We start from the raw sequence: 8,803 nt of genomic DNA, 5'->3' as shown, positions 1-8,803 counted from the left end.
AGTTTCTGAACTAATCCTATTTAAAAGGTATATTTAATAAGTCTAAGTTGCTGAAATAAACCTATTTAAAAATGCTATTTAATAAGCCTAAGTTGCTGAAATAAACCTGTTTAATAAGGATATTTAATAAGCGTAAGTCGCTGAAATAAGCTTATTTAATAAGCATAAGTTGCTGAAATAAGCCTATTTAATAAGGCTATTTAATAAGTCTACGTTGCTGAAATAAACCTATTTAATAAGCCTAAGTTGCTAAAAAAAAGCCTATTTAATGAGGCTATTTAATAAGTCCATTTAATAAGCCTATTTAATAAGTCAATTTAATAAGCCTATTTAATAAGCCTATTTAATACGCCTATTTAATAAGCCTATTTAATACGCCTATTTAATAAACCTATTTAATAAGTATTTAATGAGCCTATTTATTAAGTCTATTTAATACACCTTTTTAATAAGCCTATTTAATAAAGTCTATTTAATAAGCCTATTTAATAAGTCTATTTAATAAGTCTATTTAATAATCCTAATTAATAAGTATTTAATGAGCCTATTTAATAAGCCTATTTATTGAGCCTATTTAATAAGCCTATTTATTGAGCCTATTTAATAAGCCTATTTATTGAACCTATTTAGTAAGCCTATTTATTGAGCATATTTAATAAGCCTATTTAATAAGCCTATTTAATAAGCCTATTTAATAAGCCTATTTAATAAGCCTATTTAATACGCCTATTTATTGAGCCTATTTAATAAGTCTATTTAATAAGCCTATTTAATAAGCCTATTTAATAAGTATTTAATGAGCCTATTTAATAAGTTTATTTAATAAGCCTATTTAATAGGCCTATTTAATAAGTCTAAGTTGCTGAAATAAGCCTATTTAATAAGCCTAAGTTGCTAAAATAAGCCTATTTAATGAGGCTATTTAATAAGTCTATTTAATGAGGCTATTTAATAAGTCTATTTAATAAGCCTATTTAATAAGTATTTAACGAGCCTATTTAATAAGCCTATTTATTGAGCCTATTTAATAAGCCTATTAAATAAGCCTATTTAATAAGCCTATTTAATAAGTCTATTTAATAAGCCTATTTAATAAGCCTATTTAATAAGCATATTAATTAAGCCTATTTAATGAGCCTATTTAATAGGCCTATTTATTGAACCTATTTAATAAGTCCATTTAATAAGCCTGTTTAATAAGCCTATTTAATAAGTATTTAATGAGCCTATTTAATAAGCCTAAGTTGCTGAATAAGCCTATTTAATAAGCCTAAGTTGCTGAAATAAGCCTATTTAATAAGCCTATTTAATAAGCGTAAGTTGCTGAAATAAGCCTATTTAATAAGCCTAAGTTGCTGAAATAAGGCTATTTAATAAGTCTAAGTTGCTGAAATAAGCCTATTTAATAAGCCTATGTTGCTGAAATAAGTATATTTAATAAGCATAAGTTGCTGAAATAAGCCTATTTAATAAGTCTAAGTTGCTGAAATAAGGCTATTTAATAAGTCTAAGTTGCTGAAATGAGCCTATTTATTCAGCGTAAGTTGCTGAAATAAGCCTATTTAATAAGCCCTAGTTGCTGAAATAAGCCTATTTAATAAGCCTAAGTTGCTGAATAAGCCTATTTAATAAGCCTAAGTTTCTGAACTAAGCCTATTTAAAAAGGTCTATTTAATAAGTCTAAGTTGCTGAAATAAACCTATTTAAAAATGCTATTTAAAACGCCTAAGTTGCTGAAATAAACCTGATTAATAAGGCTATTTAATAAGCATAAGTTGCTGAAATAAGCCTATTTAATAAGCCTACGTTGCTGAACTAAGCCTATCTAAAAAGGTCTATTTAATAAGTCTAAGTTGCTGAAATAAACCTGTTTAATAAGGCTATTTAATAAGCATAAGTTGCTGAAATAAGCCTATTTAATAGTCCTAAGTTGCTGAAATAAGCCTATTTAATAAGCCTACGTTGCTGAACTAAGCCTATCTAAAAAGGTCTATTTAATAAGTCTAAGTTGCTGAAATAAACCTGTTTAATAAGGCTATTTAATAAGTCTAAGTTGCAGAAATAAACCTATTTAATAATGCTATTTAATACGCCTAAGTTGCTGAAATAAGCATATTTAATAAGCCTAAGTTGTAAAAAATAAGCCTATTTAATAGGCCTATCTAATAAGTCTAAGTTTCAGAAATGAGCATATTTCATAAGCATATTTAATGAGCCTAAGTTGCTGAAATGTCTATTTAATAAGTCGATTTAATAAGTCTAAGTTGCTAAAATAAGCCTATTTAATAAGGCTATTTAATAAGCCTAAGTTGCTGAAATAAGCCTATTTATTAAGGCTATTTAATGAGCCTAAGTTGCTGAAATAAGCCTATTTAAAAAGCCTAAGTTTCTGAACTAAGCCTATTTAAAAAGGTATATTTAATAAGTCTAAGTTGCTGAAATAAACCTATTTAAAAATGCTATTTAATAAGCCTAAGTTGCTGAAATAAACCTGTTTAATAAGGCTATTTAATAAGTGTAAGTTGCTGAAATAAGCTTATTTAATAAGCCTAAGTTGCTGAAATATGCCTATTTAATAAGGCTATTTAATAAGTCTAAGTTGCTGAAATAAACCTATTTAATAAGCCTAAGTTGCTAAAAAAGCCTATTTAATGAGGCTATTTAATAAGTTCATTTAATAAGCCTATTTAATAAGCCTATTTAATACGCCTACTTAATAAACCTATTTAATAAGTTTTTAATGAGCCTATTTATTAAGTCTATTTAATACGCCTTTTAAATAAGCCTATTTAATAAAGGCAATTTTATAAGCCTATTTAATAAGTCTATTTAATAAGTCTATTTAATAAGCCTATTTAATAAGTATTTAATGAGCCTATTTAATAAGCCTATTTATTGAGCCTATTTAATAAGCCTATTTATTGAGCCTATTTAGTAAGCCTATTTATTGAGCCTATTTAATAAGCCTATTTAATAAGCCTATTTAATAAGCCTAATTAATAAGCCTATTTTATAAGCCTATTTAATAAGCCTACTTAATACGCCTATTTATTGAGCCTATTTAATAAGTCTATTTAATAAGCCTATTTAATAAGCCTATTTAATAAGTATTTAATGAGCCTATTTAATAAGTCTATTTAATAAGCCTATTTAATAGGCCTATTTAATAAGTCTAAGTTGCTGAAATAAGCTTATTTAATAAGCCTAAGTTGCTGAAATAAGCCTATATAATAAGGCTATTTAATATGCATAAGTTGCTGAATTAAGCCTATTTAATAAGCCTAAGTTGCTAAAATAAGCCTATTTAATGAGGCTATTTAATAAGTCTATTTAATGAGGCTATTTAATAAGTCTATTTAATAAGCCTATTTAATGAGACTATTTAATACGCCTATTTAATAAACCTATTTAATAAGTATTTAATGAGCCTATTTAATAAGTCTATTTAATAAGCCTGTTTAATAAGCCTTTTTAATAAGTATTTAATGAGCCTATTTAATAAGCCTAAGTTGCTGAATAAGCCTATTTAATAAGCCTGAGTTGCTGAAATAAGCCTATTTAATAAGCCTATTTAATAAGCCTAAGTTGCTGAATAAGCCTATTTAAAAAGGTCTATTTAATAAGTCTAAGTTGCTGAAATAAACCTATTTAAAAATGCTATTTAAAACGCCTAAGTTGCTGAAATAAACCTGATTAATAAGGCTATTTAATAAGCATAATTTGCTGAAATAAGCCTATTTAATAAGCCTACGTTGCTGAACTAAGCCTATCTAAAAAGGTCTATTTAATAAGTCTAAGTTGCTGAAATAAACCTGTTTAATAAGGCTATTTAATAAGCATAAGTTGCTGAAATAAGCCTATTTAATAGTCCTAAGTTGCTGAAATAAGCCTATTTAATAAGCCTACGTTGCTGAACTAAGCCTATCTAAAAAGGTCTATTTAATAAGTCTAAGTTGCTGAAATAAACCTGTTTAATAAGGCTATTTAATAAGTCTAAGTTGCAGAAATAAACCTATTTAATAATGCTATTTAATACGCCTAAGTTGCTGAAATAAGCATATTTAATAAGCCTAAGTTGTAAAAAATAAGCCTATTTAATAGGCCTATCTAATAAGTCTAAGTTTCAGAAATGAGCATATTTCATAAGCATATTTAATGAGCCTAAGTTGCTGAAATGTCTATTTAATAAGTCGATTTAATAAGTCTAAGTTGCTAAAATAAGCCTATTTAATAAGGCTATTTAATAAGCCTAAGTTGCTGAAATAAGCCTATTTATTAAGGCTATTTAATGAGCCTAAGTTGCTGAAATAAGCCTATTTAAAAAGCCTAAGTTTCTGAACTAAGCCTATTTAAAAAGGTATATTTAATAAGTCTAAGTTGCTGAAATAAACCTATTTAAAAATGCTATTTAATAAGCCTAAGTTGCTGAAATAAACCTGTTTAATAAGGCTATTTAATAAGTGTAAGTTGCTGAAATAAGCTTATTTAATAAGCCTAAGTTGCTGAAATATGCCTATTTAATAAGGCTATTTAATAAGTCTAAGTTGCTGAAATAAACCTATTTAATAAGCCTAAGTTGCTAAAAAAGCCTATTTAATGAGGCTATTTAATAAGTTCATTTAATAAGCCTATTTAATAAGCCTATTTAATACGCCTACTTAATAAACCTATTTAATAAGTTTTTAATGAGCCTATTTATTAAGTCTATTTAATACGCCTTTTAAATAAGCCTATTTAATAAAGGCAATTTTATAAGCCTATTTAATAAGTCTATTTAATAAGTCTATTTAATAAGCCTATTTAATAAGTATTTAATGAGCCTATTTAATAAGCCTATTTATTGAGCCTATTTAATAAGCCTATTTATTGAGCCTATTTAGTAAGCCTATTTATTGAGCCTATTTAATAAGCCTATTTAATAAGCCTATTTAATAAGCCTAATTAATAAGCCTATTTTATAAGCCTATTTAATAAGCCTACTTAATACGCCTATTTATTGAGCCTATTTAATAAGTCTATTTAATAAGCCTATTTAATAAGCCTATTTAATAAGTATTTAATGAGCCTATTTAATAAGTCTATTTAATAAGCCTATTTAATAGGCCTATTTAATAAGTCTAAGTTGCTGAAATAAGCTTATTTAATAAGCCTAAGTTGCTGAAATAAGCCTATATAATAAGGCTATTTAATATGCATAAGTTGCTGAATTAAGCCTATTTAATAAGCCTAAGTTGCTAAAATAAGCCTATTTAATGAGGCAATTTAATAAGTCTATTTAATGAGGCTATTTAATAAGTCTATTTAATAAGCCTATTTAATGAGACTATTTAATACGCCTATTTAATAAACCTATTTAATAAGTATTTAATGAGCCTATTTAATAAGTCTATTTAATAAGCCTGTTTAATAAGCCTTTTTAATAAGTATTTAATGAGCCTATTTAATAAGCCTAAGTTGCTGAATAAGCCTATTTAATAAGCCTAAGTTTCTGAACTAAGCCTATTTAAAAAGGTCTATTTAATAAGTCTAAGTTGCTGAAATAAACCTATTTAAAAATGCTATTTAAAACGCCTAAGTTGCTGAAATAAACCTGATTAATAAGGCTATTTAATAAGCATAAGTTGCTGAAATAAGCCTATTTAATAAGCCTACGTTGCTGAACTAAGCCTATCTAAAAAGGTCTATTTAATAAGTCTAAGTTGCTGAAATAAACCTGTTTAATAAGGCTATTTAATAAGCATAAGTTGCTGAAATAAGCCTATTTAATAGTCCTAAGTTGCTGAAATAAGCCTATTTAATAAGCCTACGTTGCTGAACTAAGCCTATCTAAAAAGGTCTATTTAATAAGTCTAAGTTGCTGAAATAAACCTGTTTAATAAGGCTATTTAATAAGTCTAAGTTGCAGAAATAAACCTATTTAATAATGCTATTTAATACGCCTAAGTTGCTGAAATAAGCATATTTAATAAGCCTAAGTTGTAAAAAATAAGCCTATTTAATAGGCCTATCTAATAAGTCTAAGTTTCAGAAATGAGCATATTTCATAAGCATATTAAAGAGCCTAGGTTGCTGAAATGTCTATTTAATAAGTCGATTTAATAAGTCTAAGTTGCTAAAATAAGTCTATTTAATAAGGCTATTTAATAAGCCTAAGTTGCTGAAATAAGCCTATTTATTAAGGCTATTTAATGAGCCTAAGTTGCTGAAATAAGCCTATTTAAAAAGCCTAATTTTCTGAACTAAGCCTATTTAAAAAGGTATATTTAATAAGTCTAAGTTGCTGATATAAACCTATTTAAAAATGCTATTTAATAAGCCTAAGTTGCTGAAATAAACCTGTTTAATAAGGCTATTTAATAAGTGTAAGTTGCTGAAATAAGCTTATTTAATAAGCCTAAGTTGCTGAAATATGCCTATTTAATAAGGCTATTTAATAAGTCTAAGTTGCTGAAATAAACCTATTTAATAAGCCTAAGTTGCTAAAAAAGCCTATTTAATGAGGCTATTTAATAAGTTCATTTAATAAGCCTATTTAATAAGCCTATTTAATACGCCTACTTAATGAACCTATTTAATACGTTTTTAATGAGCCTATTTATTAAGTCTATTTAATACGCCTTTTAAATAAGCCTATTTAATAAAGTCAATTTAATAAGCCTATTTAATAAGTCTATTTAATAAGTCTATTTAATAAGCCTATTTAATAAGTATTTAATGAGCCTATTTAATAAGCCTATTTATTGAGCCTATTTAATAAGCCTATTTATTGAGCCTATTTAGTAAGCCTATTTATTGAGCCTATTTAATAAGCCTATTTAATAAGCCTATTTAATAAGCCTAATTAATAAGCCTATTTTATAAGCCTATTTAATAAGCCTATTTAATAAGCCTATTTATTGAGCCTATTTATTAAGTCTATTTAATAAGCCTATTTAATAAGCCTATTTAATAAGTATTTAATGAGCCTATTTAATAAATCTATTTAATAAGCCTATTTAATAGGCCTATTTAATAAGTCTAAGTTGCTGAAATAAGCTTATTTAATAAGCCTAAGTTGCTGAAATAAGCCTATATAAAAAGGTCTATTTAATAAGTCTAAGTTGCTGAAATAAACCTATTTAAAAATGCTATTTAATAAGCCTAAATTGCTGAAATAAACCTGTTTAATAAGGCTATTTAATAAGCATAAGTTGCTGAAATAAGCCTATTTAATAATCCTAAGTTGCTGAAATAAGCCTATTTAATAAGGCTATTTAATAAGTCTAAGTTGCAGAAATAAACCTATTTAATAATGCTATTTAATAAGCCTAAGTTGCTGAAATAAGCATATTTAATAAGCCTAAGTTGTAAAAATAAGCCTATTTAATAGGCCTATCTAATAAGTCTAAGTTGCAGAAATAAGCATATTTCATAAGCATATTTAATGAGCCTAAGTTGATGAAATGTCTAATTAATAAGTCGATTTAATAAGTCTAAGTTGCTAAAATAAGCCTATTTAATAAGGCTATTTAATAAGCCTAAGTTGCCCAAATAAGCCTATTTAATAAGGCTATTTAATGAGCCTAAGTTGCTGAAATAAGCCTATTTAAAAAGCCTAAGTTTCTGAACTAAGCCTATTTAAAAAGGTATATTTAATAAGTCTAAGTTGCTGAAATAAACCTATTTAAAAATGCTATTTAATAAGCCTAAGTTGCTGAAATAAACCTGTTTAATAAGGATATTTAATAAGCGTAAGTTGCCGAAATAAGCTTATTTAATAAGCATAAGTTGCTGAAATAAGCCTATTTAATAAGGCTATTTAATAAGTCTACGTTGCTGAAATAAACCTATTTAATAAGCCTAAGTTGCTAAAAAAAGCCTATTTAATGAGGCTATTTAATAAGTCCATTTAATAAGCCTATTTAATAAGTACATTTAATAAGCCTATTTAATAAGCCTATTTAATACGCCTATTTAATAAGCCTATTTAATACGCCTATTTAATAAACCTATTTAATAAGTATTTAATGAGCCTATTTATTAAGTCTATTTAATACGCCTTTTTAATAAGCCTATTTAATAAAGTCTATTTAATAAGCCTATTTAATACGTCTATTTAATAAGTCTATTTAATAATCCTAATTAATAAGTATTTAATGAGCCTATTTAATAAGCCTATTCATTGAGCCTATTTAATAAGCCTATTTATTGAGCCTATTTAATAAGCCTATTTATTGAGCCTATTTAGTAAGCCTATTTATTGAGCGTATTTAATAAGCCTATTTAATACGCCTATTTAATAAGCCTATTTAATAAGCCTATTTTATAAGCCTATTTAATAAGCCTATTTAATACGCCTATTTATTGAGCCTATTTAATAAGTCTATTTAATAAGCCTATTTAATAAGCATATTTAATAAGTATTTAATGAGCCTATTTAATAAGTCTATTTAATAAGCCTATTTAATAGGCCTATTTAATAAGTCTAAGTTGCTGAAATAAGCCTATTTAATAAGCCTAAGTTGCTAAAATAAGCCTATTTAATGAGGCTATTTAATAAGTCTATTTAATGAGGCTATTTAATAAGTCTATTTAATAAGCCTATTTAATAAGTATTTAACGAGCCTATTTAATAAGCCTATATATTGAGCCTATTTAATACGCCTATTAAATAAGCCTATTTAATAAGCCTATTTAATAAGTCTATTTAATAAGCCTATTTAATAAGCCTATTTAATAAGCCTATTAATTAAGCCTATTTAATGAGCTTATTTAATAGGCCTATTTATTGAACCTATTTAATAAGTCCATTTAATAAGCCTGT

The sequence above is a fragment of the Petromyzon marinus genome, unplaced genomic scaffold (genome assembly GCF_048934315.1).
Source record: "Petromyzon marinus isolate PM22_M1 ecotype Great Lakes invasive population unplaced genomic scaffold, UKy_Petmar_22M1.pri1.0 PM_G_Scaffold_43, whole genome shotgun sequence".
Classification (NCBI taxonomy): domain Eukaryota; kingdom Metazoa; phylum Chordata; class Hyperoartia; order Petromyzontiformes; family Petromyzontidae; genus Petromyzon; species Petromyzon marinus.
The sequence above is the reverse complement of the archived record's forward strand: the minus strand, read 5'-3'. Positions refer to the sequence as shown.